The sequence below is a fragment of the Lynx rufus genome, unplaced genomic scaffold (genome assembly GCF_022079265.1).
Source record: "Lynx rufus isolate CCGP_SWC_20201006 ecotype Redwood Valley unplaced genomic scaffold, mLynRuf1.p SCAF_6, whole genome shotgun sequence".
Lineage (NCBI taxonomy): Eukaryota > Metazoa > Chordata > Mammalia > Carnivora > Felidae > Lynx > Lynx rufus.
The window spans coordinates 102,710,220-102,724,924 of NW_025814878.1; the positions used below are offsets into that span (position 1 = coordinate 102,710,220).

General features: G+C 49.3%; 1 long non-coding RNA gene across 2 annotated transcripts; it reads right to left on the bottom strand.

Annotated features, from left to right (window-relative positions):
- Positions 1 to 650: 650 nt before the first annotated feature.
- LOC124528993 (uncharacterized) lies at positions 651 to 12,284 on the bottom strand. Of its 2 annotated transcripts, none has more exons than XR_006966263.1 (4): positions 12,177 to 12,284; positions 2,892 to 3,003; positions 1,813 to 2,003; positions 651 to 1,504 (listed from the first exon to the last, which is right to left on the bottom strand). It is a non-coding gene; the product is annotated as an uncharacterized LOC124528993 (long non-coding RNA). The 2 variants fall into 2 exon arrangements; XR_006966264.1 differs by lacking the exon at positions 12,177 to 12,284 and adding an exon at positions 5,403 to 5,523.
- Positions 12,285 to 14,705: the final 2,421 nt, after the last annotated feature.

Sequence of the window (14,705 nt, forward strand, 5' to 3'; positions counted from 1 at the left end):
ATCATTATCCTAAGACCTCCAGGCCAGCAGAGCATGAAGTCACACCAACAAGCCGCAAACATTTTGCTAGTGGGGCACTAGGAGTGTAGCTTTCTCGCCGCTCCCCACCCACAAGCTCCTCTGCTTTCGTTAACATGCAGTCCTGTGTCATCCCCTCTTTTGAGACACTCTGATCTCCCCAGCTGGGGTCAGTCACTCCCTCCAGCACCCCCCCCCCCCCTTATTCTCTATTGTGTTGAAATTACTTGCTTATTCATTCAACAAGTGAATCAGGAGCTATCATGTGCTAAGTACTCTGGTCCTTCTCAGTAGTCCTTCCAGAATACAGTAGAGCAAAAGGCCCTGATGACAATTGTCAGTCCATATGTTAAGAACAATGAGGGAAGGATACTGTGGGCCCGCTGAGGAAAGGCACCTGTCGTGGAGTGGTCGGGAAAGTAACAAAGGTTTTCTGGAGTGGTTGGGCCCTAAAGTAAGCCTTGAAGAGTGGAGAGGACTCAGCCTGATGCAGGAATTACAAAGGACATGGGGAGGAGGGAGCAAAGTCAGAGAAGTGACAGGTGGGAGAAGAGATGTGCAGACAGAGGAGAAGACACACTCACCCCCCCCCCCCCCGAGGACATGGAGTCAGCCAAGGCAATATGGCTGAATAATCTTACTCTGGTGGTCAAGAGCCTACTAAGCGGCAGAGCTGGAGAGAGGGGTAAAAGCCAAAGCATGAACATGGACTTTGTACGCCATGTTAGCTGGGCCACAGGGAACCTTTGAAGTTTGAGTGAGTGACTTAAACATATATTTTAGGTGAGTCTTTCTTGCTCAGGTAGGGAGGAGAAAATAATGAGGATGAGACCAAATCAGACAGACTAGTTATGAGGGAACGACAATAATAATAATAAAAAAAAGGGGTATGGAAAACCTAAAGTAGGGCTGTGCTAGCTGGGATGCAGAAGTAGAGATGAGCATGATGAATATTTCAAAGGCAAAATTGATAAGGCTTGGTGTTTGAACACGATGTGGTAGCTAAGGGGGAGGAAGAGTCAACAGCGACTCCCAGGTTTCCGAAGAGGTCCGGTGTGGACAGTATGTCACCATTAACTAGGACTGACCTGGTTTATCCCCTTCTCCATCCTCAGAGATCAATAGAGTTCCTAAGCGATAGCCAGTGTTTAATATTTCTGAATGAATGAGTGCATGAGTCAGTAAAGAATAGGGCCACAGTCTTGCCTCAATGCCCAACTCCAAGGGACATCTATACAGAGTACAAGGTGAGGGGTGCCCTGAAGTCAGGCAGCTAGAGGCCCTGCAGAGAAATCTTGCTTTGAGGCTGGTCCCCTGTCTCAGCAGCCTGAGTTTCACAGGGGGGGGAGTGCTACATGAACCCTCAACCACAGCAAGGAACGGAGGATGACAAATAACCACAAGCAGAGGTGACTTGGATCCTTGTCACATTCAGGCTATTGATAGCTCGTCAGGTCTCGTAAGAGAAGAATCCCAGGAGCCTGACCTAGAAAAAGAAAAACAGACTCAGAGACTTTCGTTAGCAAAAAAAAGACTGAACGTGACCAAGGCCAATGTTTACAAAGTCACGAAGAGAATACCGAAGCAAAGAGATTCTAGCCCGTTTCTTAGTATAAAATGTTATCAGTTAGAAGTCAACTAAATAGAAACTCCTGGAAAAGGGACCACATTGAATTTGGAGATCCATCGGTTGAAGGGAGGTGAGATCCAAGACTACGACAGATTTCTAAAGTGTTAAATTGATGATGGCTGATAAAGTTGCGAGAAGTCAACCTGGGTGTTTGTGGTACATACCTTGTATAGGATGGGAGAGTTGACTCCTTTTCTCCTCCAGCCCTTCCCTTTCTTGTCTTTGTTGAGAACTCTCCTGTGGGCTTTATAGATCCCCACGGGCAGCCTTCTTTGTTCAGTGTCCTTGAACAAGTTTTTGGACTCTGCTTCAGATTCATCACTATAGAACAGGCAGTGACACTGACCTTGGAGAACTGAATGAGATCGGACACATAGTATGAGCTCAATAAAGGTCTGATTTCATTCTCAGGAGCAGAACCCTGTCACAATCTTAGAAGAAATCAACCTTTTTGAGTTTTCCACCAAAAAGAAAAAAAAAGTATGCTCACTTTCTGTAAGAATTAAATGAGACAAAGGAGAGGGAAGTGTTTTGTCTACTGTGAAGAATTTTCTAAAGAAGAAAATGATGATTGCTGTGTGGGGGTGAGGAAGGAAAATTAGGCCCCTTGTTCTCTGGAGATCTTGAGGATTTTCACCCAGAGCTGTGACATTTTGTCTTTAATTCGAGGCCCGTGGTTCGGATTGGAGATCTGTGCACCAGATTGCTCAAGAACTAGGCTTGGGACGCCCCTCAGGACCACCCAGGAGTCTGAGCAGCCACAGGACGCCTGCAGCTTGTTGACTTAAGAATATGAGCCACTGGAATGTACTACACCTGTCTGTACTGGCTACCTAGCCTTGTAGTCCTTCAAGGTGTTTAATTTAATCTGCAGAACTCTATACAGTGGGACCCTCATTCCCTCTGAGGTTATTGCTTGCTTTTTATAACATCAAGCTAGGAAGTTGTAAAATTACACAGTGTGGGAAAAATACCAAGAACCTAACCTCGATTTGACCACCTACCAACTATGTGGTCTTGAGCAAATCATTTCACTTCTTTAAGCCTCAGTTTCCTAGCCTTTCAAATGGGACTTATAATCCCTGCTTCTCTCTCAAGGTTATGACAATCAAGAAACTCTTTGTGCACTATAAGCCATGATATAAAATAAATGCATAAAATTAGTCTTATCATTTCTGCTACATTCGTTGCGTGAGGCTACACTGTGCTCCAAGAACATAACAAAGAATCGTTTCTTACTTACATAAAGTCAAATGTGGATCGGGCGGTTCTTGAGGGCAACTCTCGTCTATGCAGTGATTCGTGGATCCAGGCTCCCTCCATTTTGAGATGCTGACATCTCAACATCTGACGCCCTGGGTTGGGAAAGAAGAAGAGAGGGACAGTGATTCATCCAGGATGTTATTAAAGGTCATACCTGGGGATGGTTGTATATCACTTCTACCTACATCCCACTGGCAGAGCCCAAACATACGGCCCCAACCTAATTCCAAGTGAGAGTAAGAAATTTAGGGGAGTCCAGGGACCAACTGGTGAATACCACTGTCTCTGCTACACCTGCACTAATGACAAAAATTCACAGGTTTAGGAAAATGCAAGGCAAAGGACAAAGACCTTAGAATCAGATAAGCCTAGATTCAAACCCAAGCTTTGTCGCTTACTAGCTATATGACATCGAGCACCATGCTTGACTTTTCACATCCTCAGTTTCCTCATCTTTAAAATGGGAGTGTTAATAGAACCTACCTCACCGTTTTACTGTAAGGACTATATGAGGTAATGAGTGTAAAATGCTTTTTATCTGACACATAATAAATGTTTAATAAATCGTGGGTGTTTGTTTTATTTGTATTCCAGTCTCTGAATCTTGCCACGACTGCCCCACCTCTGTAGGTATGACAGCCTGAGAAAACAAGATCTTAACACTCACCAACTCCCATCCCAGCAACACTTTATTGCTAGTAAAACGTGATCAAAATGACCTGCAGAAAGAAGGAATCATTGGGGGGTTATTCATTTTCCAAATAAGCAGCTTGTATTCTGGTCCAGGTGCCAGTGACCAAGGGTCCCACTATTTTATAGAATATCTATGGGTAAATTAGGAAAAAAAAGCACTGCTTGGTGTATCACAATACAATGGGGCCCACGGACTGATGATTGTGGATTTCGCTCACTCCTCTGCCAAACACTCTTGTGCAGTGACCAACATGCACAAGTGTACCCAGAAGTCCTGCCAGCAATATAAAAATAGAGAACATATAGTCCTACTATTGAGGAATTCACCAGGAAATTCTGGGAAGACAGAGCCACAGTTAATCAACTCTACTTCCCAGGAGAGCAGAGAAGAGGAAGCAAATACTTTTGTGGATACAAAAGGCAAAAAGTTGCCCCTTCTTCCTTCTCCCCCTTCCCATAAACTAGTCTGTCCTAAAGTGTGTTTTAAGTCTTGGATGGTCCTGCAGAGTTAAAAGGATTCAATTGCCTTTGGTCTCTCTGAATAGATGCCAATCACAGCCCAAGACATACTCTACTTTGGTATAAGTCCCTCCCCGACTCTCTAACAGGTTGTTTACTTTGGAGAACTCACTTAACAGCCCATGCCTCAGTTTCCCCAGCACAGAACGAACAGGGGATACTAATCACAAGTCTATTAAGGGGGACAAATAACATCATGAGCTTTGAAAATTATTAACAAATATTATGTATAAATATAAGTGCATAGAGATTATTGTTATTTTCTGTGGATAATTGGTTAACCTCTATAGTACTTAGCAGTCATAGTTTTTAGGAGATATCTTTAGAAAGCACCTTTATTTATTTGTTCTAAGCATTTTCTCCGAAAGAGGACAAAGTGGGTGCTAGAATCTGATATTAAGAATTACAGTAAGCTACAAATAAGAGAAGCCTGAAAAACAGTAGCATAAATAATTTAGAAGTTTTTCTTTTTTTCCTCATGTAACAAGACGTCCGTAAAGAAGGCTTTCTAGTACCAGCACAGTGTTAGTATTGTGACCATACTATCCAAGACCCGCGCTCTTTCTGTCTCTCCTCTCAGCCATTCTTAGCTATGCCGTTAGCTCAGGGTCATAGGACCCTCCAGGATTATGGTCTCGCTTGAGGCAAGAAAAAGGAGGAGGGAAAAGGGAGTCTCCACTGGAGTTCTACTCAATACTCATCTGCTTCTCATTGGCCAAAGAAGTATCACAGGGCAACTCCTTTCTGCAAAGGAACCTGGGAAATGTAGGTTTTTAGCTGGGCACATGGCTCTGCGAGCAAGGAAGTAGGGAAAAATGAATATTAGGTAAACCTCTAATAGTGTAGACCAGAGGGTTTAAGGCACCAGTTGATTGAGACAAGGAATAAAGACGTGGTTTAAAAAAAAAAGGCGGCGGGGGATAGGGGTGCCCGGGGGGCTCCAGTTGGTTGTCTGATTCTTGATTTTGGCTCAGGTCGTGATCCCAGGGTCATGGGAATCGAGCCCCAAGTCAGGCTCCATGTTAAGCGTGAATCCTGCTTGGGATTCTCTCCCCCCTGCCCCTCTCCCCTGCTCATGTTCTTTCTCCGTCTAAATATAACTAGCTAACTAACTAACTAAATAAATAAACAAGTAAATAAAAATTTTAAAAAGTTTATGGGGTAACTGCCGTATCAGTCAGCTACTTCCACAATGATACTGCCTCACCGTCGTGAGATCTCAGTGACACATAACAATAAACATCAAGGGACAGCCGGCGGTCAGCTCAGTGACCCTTACCAAACACGACTGGGCTTGTTCGTATGTCTGGGATTTGGCTGGCACAGCTGGGTGACTGCTCTGCTCCTCGGGGTCCCCCCTCTCCAGCAGGCTAGGTCACACGTGCTGTCACGGTCAAGAGGGCAAGAAGGAACCCGCAAGGCCTCTCGAGGTCTAGGCTCAGAATCGACACACCCCAGCTCCTCTTCATCCTGTTGGCCAAAACAAGTTCATGACCAACCGCAGACACAGCCTTGGAGGGCAGTACAAGGTGACATGGCAAAGGGCATGGACACAGCCGGGGTGAAGAATTAGCGTCATGTTTATAATCTTCCCCTTCCTCTTTCCAGGGGACCTCAGACCGAGGGGCTAAAAGAGGGGTTACGTGTCTGAAAAGTGTTCTCTAGGTGGTAGGGTTCATCACACCGACACTCCCTCACGGGTCTGCTGCCAAAAGAGTCACGTCCAAGCAGCGTGATCACTTTATTTCCTACAGCTCACTGTGGGAGGTTCACGTCTTCCCAGGAAGTAGAGAGATAACATCAGGAGTTTTAAAATGGCGGAAGAGCCGAGACGACAAGGACCGCATCGGGATTAGGAGGAGGAATACAACTCTTTCAGCTGCAGAAATGGCATTCACCTGAACTTGGAACTAACATAAAACTGAACCTGTTTCAAAGCCGCCTTTTCTGCACAGTGCTGCTATTGTGCAGTGGGTGGTACAGATTTTAGCTAACCCTACAAAATCCATTTCCCCGGACACATCCTGCAAGGTTTCTCTGACTGCTGGTGGCAAAACACCTCCATGGAGCTCATTCGTCAAATAGTGCTGTCATTCAGCCTCATTCCTCCCTGCGGCACACGCTGGAAGGGAGAATTTCTCCTCTGGGGTCTTGGGCTTGTCTGTTCATGGTCCTCTAAGTCACAGCAAGGAGAGAGGAAAACATGGGAGAAAATGAAAGTGTCCAAAGGAAACAGCCAACTGTACAGAAATGGTGTTTTCAGACCAGCTTCAGGAGAACCTGACAAGGACCTTCTTTCTCTACAGAGGAGAACAAGAATGCAGTCAGCATAGGGCTTGCCCTGGGGTAGAGTGGAATGGGTTACAAGAGGCCCGATTTCTACTTTAGATAAGCGCGTACCCGTCTCTGTGCCTCAGTCTCCCCACACGAGCAACTGGAACTGGATGAAACCGAAGTCCCACCCAGTCCTTTGAGTCTGTGTCTGGGAAAAACCAGGAGGCCACCAACTCAAGGAATTTGTACAGGATCATGCACGTGTCGTCCCCGAGAGGGGGAAGATGACAGGTGAGCTTGGCATCAGAATGATTGGGAAATAAGAGCTCCCAGCCCAGGAGAGCAGATACTTAACAATAAGCCCTCAGAAGGGGCAACGGGGTGTGCATGCTGTAAAAAAGAGGTGGGGAGGACACTGGGGGAGTATATTTTGCAGAAGCGGGATTCCTTTCTTTTTTAAGTTTTTTAAATTTGTTTGAGAAGGAGAGAGAGAGAGAAGAGAGAGAGAGACAGCACGAGCAGGGGACGGTCAGACAGAGAGGGAGAATCCCAAGCAGGCTCCGCACTAAACATAGAGCCTGACATGAGGCTAATAGCACAGAGCCTAACTCAGGGCTTGAACCCACAAACCGTGAGATCATGACCTGAGCTGAAATCAAGAGTCGGACATTTAAGCGACTGAGCCACACAAGTGCCCTTGGAGAAGCGGATTCTGAAAACAGACTTTTCTTCAGAACACCAGAGGAACTGGGACACAGAACGCCCTCTGAAATGTGTGGGCAGTGTTCCCGGCAGACAACCTCAACTCCCGGATCCAAAGAGGGTGACCACGTCCAGTAGGGACAGCCACATGGCATTTTTGAACCTGCTGTGCAGTTCCAAGAGGAGAACGAGTTATTATATTTATTTATTTAATATAGGGGTCCAGAGCCCTGAAATTAATTGGATCTAAATATCCGTTCATTGATCAAACGTGAACCAGTGTCAGCCACCATGTGCCAGTGGGGTATTTTGTTCCCTTCCTGGCTCCATAACATACGTGGGTGACAAATGCCATCGCCTCTCAGCCACAGGTGGAGACCCCAGCCGGGGAGACACAACAGAGAGGCAGCGCGGTCCTGACCAGAAATGTAACCGGTCAGCCTCTTGCCTCCTCACCCTCGCTTCTAGACCAAATTTCCTGCCCTGAAATGCTGTCCACGGCCAGACTGAGGAGCGGAAAGAAAGAAAGAAAGAAAGAAAGAAAGAAAGAAAGAAAGAAAGAAGAAAGGAAGGAAGGAAGAAAGGAAGGAAGGAAAGGAAGGAAGGAAGGAAAGAAGGAAGGAAGGAAGGAAGGAAGGAAGGAAGAAGGAAGGAAGGAAAGGAAGGAAGGAAGGAGGGAAGGAAGAAAAAAAAGAAAGAAATGGAAAGAAAAAAGAAAAGAAAAGAGGAAAGGAAAAGAAAAGGAAAGAAAAAAGAAAAGAAAAGAGAGAAGAGAAGAAAAGAGAAGGGGCTTTTAAAATTAGCGTCGTAGGATATGGGGCTGGTGGGAGGAGGGGATGAGAAGGATCTTGGAAGTACTCCAGCTATTTTATTCCAACGTTTTCATTCCGGTTTGGAGGTCTGGGACACATTGATTCACAACTTTATAGCTCTCATTCAGTGTTGATTTATGGGTTGACCAATCTGGGCCTAATCAGTTGGAGAAGGATTGGTTTTTCGGTCCAATAATGTTATATTTATGAGCCCATGAAGTGCACTGTGGCTGCAGCCCCGCCTGGAGTCAATAGAACAGAACTCCTAAGATCTCCGAGAGGGGAGTTCACCGACTATTTTCTGCTCCCAGATCAGGCTTAGAGCCCCCCTGTACATTAAAGGCTTCTGGTGTCATTTCACATTTAAACCCCAAACTGCCTGCCTGTAAATCTCTCACAACCGTGAACAGCTCTGATGGGTTTGAATGTTCCCGGTTCCGTCTCCTGTCACTTTTTCCCCCTCTTTCTTTTTTGACTGTGGAAGGAACTAGCCGGAGACAGAGCCCCAGACGCTGCTGGGTGCTGGCTGGAAAGCACGCAGCTGCGGCTGCAGAAACGGGGCAGGCTTCGGACGGACGTGCGCTAGGAGAAGCCCCGCCAAGGCCGCGCAGAGTTCAGCGGGTTATCATGTGCTTCCGGCTCCATTTGTGGTTATTCTGGTTCAGTAACTCTAAAGAAATGAGCGGCCTGAATAGACAGGAACCAGTTGAGAAGCCTGCCTTGGTGGGGAGGAAATAGAGGTACTCAGATCACAAGCATCTTTCTGTTTTGCTTTGAGGCAGAAGAAACTGTCCTTGTCATTCTTGGGAGTCCTGTGCTCCGGTCCGCCCCGGGGCCAAGCATTTGCAAGGCACCTCCCCGCAGTAGTGGCCCATGGTGGGTACCAGCAGTAAATGTCCGCTGCCAGCCTCGACCCCCTGATTCACCCCTGGAGGTCTCCCGGCAGTAGGTGCACCCCCACGGTTCATCCTGAGAAGAGAAGCATCTAGCAGCAGGAAGACCACTCAGAAAAGTCCCAGGCATCTGACGGGGAAAGGGAGAAAGCTGCAAATCCTAAATTTCACAGTCGGAGCCCTACAGAGATGACCATATAGACGTGCTTACGAACGGGAGTTTTCAGTATCCCGGGTGGATTGTTTACCACCATTGGATGAAAAGTCAAATGCGTTGTCCAGACCAGGGATCAGCAAACATTCTCTGCAAAGGGTTAGACGGTGAATGTTTTTGGCTTTGCAGGGCATATTTGATCTCTGTCACATCTGCTGCTGCTGCTTGTTTTCATGATTTAAAAATGTAAAAATCACTCCTAGCTCCCAGGCTGAACGAGACCGGGTTACGGGCCACAGTTAGCCTGACCTCGGTCTGAACAACGAACACAATGTTCTTTCTCATGCACGCTGTGGGCTCCGTCCCACGCGTGTGTTCACGTGTTGAGTGTGTGTCCACTGTCAGGGGCAAAGGGCGTTGGAAGAGGTGGACTATTTCAGGCTGCCCCATCTCACCGCTGGAAGGATTCCCTCAAGGGGGCGCCAGGAAGCGCTATGGTTGGAAGAACCCAGGACTTCCTTTCCGGCTCAGCGCCCGCATCTGAGCAAGTCATTGACCTCTGTGACCCTTCCTGGAAGATGGCACGGCGAAGGGGGTCAGGCCAGAGGCGGTCCAGGCGCCCTCCAGAAAGTCGTATGTCACGGAGTCGTCTCGAGCGCGTTGGGGAACAAGGTGGGACGTAAGAGGAAGGGATGAATAAAATCTGTTAGATCTGTTCACCGCAGTTCACGGCACAGCCAGGTTTGAGATGACCCCCCCCCCCCCACCGTCGGAAAAAACCCGCTTTGGGAGCAGCCGCTTGGCACGCGCCCCGCTCAGGAAGACCGGGAGGAGCGCTGGGCCAGGGAGCACCGGCCATCCCTGCCATGCTCACCACGGAAACAAGTTGTGCGGCCCGCCCTCCACGCCAAGAATCCGGGCAGCCGAACGAGCCATGCCATTGTGGGCAGACACCAAGGCTCCCAGAAAACAAGCAAAGGCGAGGCCTGGAATCTGCAGCGGAGGCAGGTCTTCATGACCTTCCCTCCTGGGCCAGCCCCAGCCTGGCGGGCGGACAGGTCTTCGTCTCCATCCGGGCAGCCCCAGGAAGGGCTCAGGAAGCCAGAGGTGGGGGCCATCGCTGCCAGACTGGACCCCGGGGACCGCTCCCCACCCCCACCCCCCAACAACGGAGCCCTCCATCAACATTTGCCGAGCACCGGCTCCGTGTCCCGACGGGGCCGGGCATAGCAGCGACAGGGCGAACGGAATACAGTGTGCCCGCTCCGGAAGGGACGGCGGGCCAGTGCAGTGCCCTCCAGAGAGCATGGGGGCAGTAGAAAACAGCACTTGGTGCGTTTTGGAGGAAGGAGCCGGAGCCAAGAGCCTTGGAAGATGCTCCCGGTGGCCTCTCATCAGAGGCTTTGCACATTTGCTTTGTGGGAATGGTTTGAGCCTCCTGGGCACTGGCCAGCCTCATCCGTGAGAGCCAAGGTTAGAGTCAGCCTGCTTGCTGCTTGCTGGGGCCCTGGCTTTACAGGAGGCTGAGAAAATGTCCCTGGAGCTTGAGATTCTAATACTGGGACCTCGGGCCCTTGCAGAAGTCCCTGCATGTTCTGGCCCTGCACGCAGAGTCGACTGTTTATGTCAGGGGGCCGAGGGGGTAAGGAACAAGGGAAACAAATTATCATTGTAGCCAAGTCACCTTGTATACGTAATGCAGTTAACCACGTTGACCTCAAAGGTACTTCGGAGCCACCAAGTTGGCACATTCCTTCTGGCCTCTGTCCTCATCCACTCTTCCCCTTTCCTTGTCTTGTCGTCCAGGGTCTCCTCTCACTCCCCGTGCCCAACATGTATGGGACCACCGGTGTGGTGGCCGGGGGTGGGAGAAGGCGGAGGGGGGGAGCCCCTCGTTTTCTGGTTTATTATTCCAGTGCTGGCGTTTTCTCATTTTTTCAGAGCCTGTAACTTCCAGAGAGTACCTCGAGTATCACCCTGGGGGAGAATCACCAGCCAAAGGCAAGTCAACAGCCCTGGGTCTTTGACCTGCTTCAGAAAGGAAACAGTCCAAACAGTGTGATAGGCAACCCCGGGTGGTGGCACAGCCAGGGCATTGGAGACAGACACATCCAGGCCCTGTCGGTTACCAGCCGTGTGACCACGGGCACGTCACGCGACCTCTTTGTGCCTCAATTTCCTGATCAATGAAATGGGTGTTACAGGCCCTAGCTCCCAGCCTTGTTGACAGGGTTGCTATGCCAAAATCGTAAGATCTTTTATGTAGATAGAGTACACAGCACAGGGCCGGATGCCAGATAGGAGACCAATAAGTGTTAGTGCGTATGTCCTTCAGATAAAGGAACATGTCCAAGGGCAAGTCCCAGGGCCAGCTTCCTATCTCCCAGAGTGGCAACACCCATGGGTTCGCTTACTATTTTCCAAGACCTAGGAGCCCCCCAAGAAGGCTCCAGACCCCAGCCAGTCTGCCCTGCGGTCTCTCGGGGATAGTCTCTCATTGGTACACCCTAGACTGTCGAGTGGTATCAGATGAGAGAGCCGGGGTCCCTGTGTCCACCTGTGCCTGGGCCCCGAGGGTCTAGCAGGCCCTCCCCTGCTGGCACGGGCACTGCCCATGCGTGTCCCCGTGGTGCCTCCTGGGGCCCACGGAGCTTGCTCTCTGAGAGACAGCTGCTTTCTTTAGATATACTGCTGCGTTGACTCAACTTGCTTTCTGGCACTGGTCATTTGCCTATCTGCTGTCAGCTGTGCTCTGTCCTGTGTCATAGGGGCGGAGGGCCCACAAACCACACTTCCCAGACTCCCTCCAGCCGTGAGGCTTCCAGCTGCATTCTGGGAAAGGGAGGCACCGGCCTAGAGCCAGAAGGCGGGAGGAGACGGGGAGCAATGCTCTCCCTTCCTCCCGACGGTCTGGTAGGGGTCTCAGACAGCAGTGACAGCACTAGAGATATCCCAGGGCGATGGTGGCCATGGCTGCGGTGGCAGGGGCCGTGGCCTGGCAGTGTCGCTCCTGAGTCCCGGCAGAGGCAGCTCAGCTCCACCACCAGGACTTTGGAACCACACTGGTCCTGCGCCCCCTTGGCCACTCCAGCCCAGGGCTGGTAATGCTTCCCTGCAGTTACTCATCTTAGGTAACCTTGGCCTCCCGTCCAGGCCCCTCCAGCCCTTCCAACACCCCCGTTTCCAACTCCCGAATGAGATCCCCTCTGCGTACAAACCTTCGACGGCTTCTGTTTCCCAATAGGACCCAGACTGTGCGCCGCTTGAGTGACCATCCAAGATTCATCTCTCCCAGGTGGCTTTGCACATCTCTGTTTCGGCCCACTACACCCTGATTTTAACCGTCAGGAGGCAGCCTTAATTTTATTTCCCCCTTTTTCCAGGTTCTTGAGTGGCACCACCCCAAGACGCCTGCGTTCCTCCTGCCGTTTATTCACTTCCCCTTTTTGAAGCCCGATGAAGCCACAGCAGCGGTCTAGAACAAGAAGTAGGAATGTATACAGGCCCTTTGGTCCAGAAATCACACCTCTGAGGAATCTGCCTCAACAACACACAGAAGAGCAAAAACATGTAAGCCCCAGATATAGTCACTACGGTACTGCTTATGACCGTGAAAAACTAGAAACCGAAGCAGAGGATTGGTTACGTAACTTTTGCTTCGTATATAACATCTATTTCTTTGAGTGGAAAAATTTTCATCTATTATCAAGTTAAGAAACAAACCAGGCTGCAGAACGGCGGGCACAGTGCAATCACAGTTAAGTAGAAACACACATAGGCATGCATTTTGGACAGAGACACAGATGTTTCAAATAGTTGCCCAAATCCGGACAGTAGTTGTCTCTTGGGGGTGGGTTTTCGGGTGGGTTTTATATTCTTCTTTGTTCTCCTCTGTATTGTCTGAATTGTTACAGTTGATGTGTCCCTTTTACAAAACACTTATTTTTTTTTTGTTATTCTTTTATGTTTATTTATTTTTGAGAGAGAGAGAGAGAGAGAGCGTACGCAAGCGGATGAGAGGCAGAGAGAGAGGGAGACACAGAATCCGAAACAGGATCCAGGCTCCGAGCTGTCAGCACAGAGCCCAACATGGGGCTTGAACTCAGGAGCCGTGAAATCATAACCTGAGCTGAAGTCGGACACTTAACCGACTTAGCCAGCCAGGTGCCCCCAAACACGTTTATTTTTGAAAAAGCAGTATGCTGAGATAACAGCAGAACAAAAGAGACCAAGTCCTTCCTTTGTTGAGCTGACATTCTAATGACAAAAAACACAGTAAGCATGTAGTGTGCAGGGTGGTGATTTTTTGCGAGGCCAAAAAAAAAAAAAAAGAAAGAAAAAGGAGAATAAGAACTGCATCTGGAGAGTGGAGGGTTAATGTTAGGGAGGGGGTTACAACTTTTAAAAGGAGATTTAAGCAAAGACCTGTAGGTGGTCAGGGAGCAAGTCATGTGACTTTTCAGGGGGAAGAGTGGTCCAGACTGAAGAAATAGCCAGTGCAAAGGCCCTGAGGTAGAATGTGCCCCCTGCATGGGAGAAGCAGCAAGGAGGCTTGTGTGACTAGCCCGAAGGACGGTGATAAGAGACGGGATCAGGCAGAGCATAGGAGACCAACTTATGTCAAACTTTGGCTCTCACTCTGAGACGGAAGCCACCGGAGAGTCTGGGCGGAGGAGCCCCTTGGTTAGAAATGCTTTTCAAAGACCATCCTGGCCGCTCTGTGAGAATAGGGAGGGAGCAGAAAGACCCGCTAGGAGGCTACTGGAATAACTCAGGTGGAAGAGGATAGTGGCTTTGGCCAGTGGCAGCAGGGGAGGCAGTGAGAAGCGCTTGCTTAATTGCACTCTTCAGAAGGTAGAGTCAGTGTGATTTGCTGTTGGATCAGGTATGGGCACGAGAGAGAGAGAAGAACCAAGAATGACTTCAAATTTAGAATGAGAGGCTCTTTAAACATTATTTATTTATTTATTTATTTAGAGAGCAAGAGAGCACGTGCGAGTGGGGGAGGGGCAGAGATGGAGAGAGAGAGAGAGAGAGAGAGAGAGAGAGGTTCCCAAGCAGGCTCTGCACTGTGAGCACAGAGCCCAATGCGGGGCTGCATCCCCTGACCCTGTGACCATGACCTGAGCCGAAACCAAGCGTCAGACGCTTAACTGACTGAGCCACCCAGGCGCCCCAGAGTGAGAGGGTCTCTAAATCACTGCCCCACGCAGTGTGGAAATCCGTTTGCTTCAGCACCAGCAGCTCCCCATCGGGTCTCTACTGGAATGCCCTCAAAAACGGGCCCCTCACTACCTCAGGAAGATGAGCTACTGTAACAGCTGGTAGGTGCGACCTTGACTTCAGCCTGCGCGTCTCTGCCATCGGCCTTCTGCTGACCTTCAGCTTGTCACCCTGAACCATCGTGCACTTGCCTCACGTCGTGCCAACCCTCAAGATACCTAAAGCCTCGGGCCGAACAGGTATCAGGACAGATCAGTGTCATTCGGAGGGAAACTTCAACCTAGGATTTTTTTTTTTTTTTTTTTTTTTTTTCTGCGCAGTCCCTTCAAACTGATTTTTGGTTTGAACTCAATTCCGGAGCCTTGGCTCTACCTTCTGCAAAGTCCCATCCCTCCTATCCCCCCTTCAGCCCCCTCTCCAAAAACCCTGGACGAGGCTGGGTTTCTGAGGCTCTGCTCACCCAGCACAGGCTCCCAGACGTTCCTCTGCTCTCGCTAGATGGAACGTGTGTTCCATAAGCCACT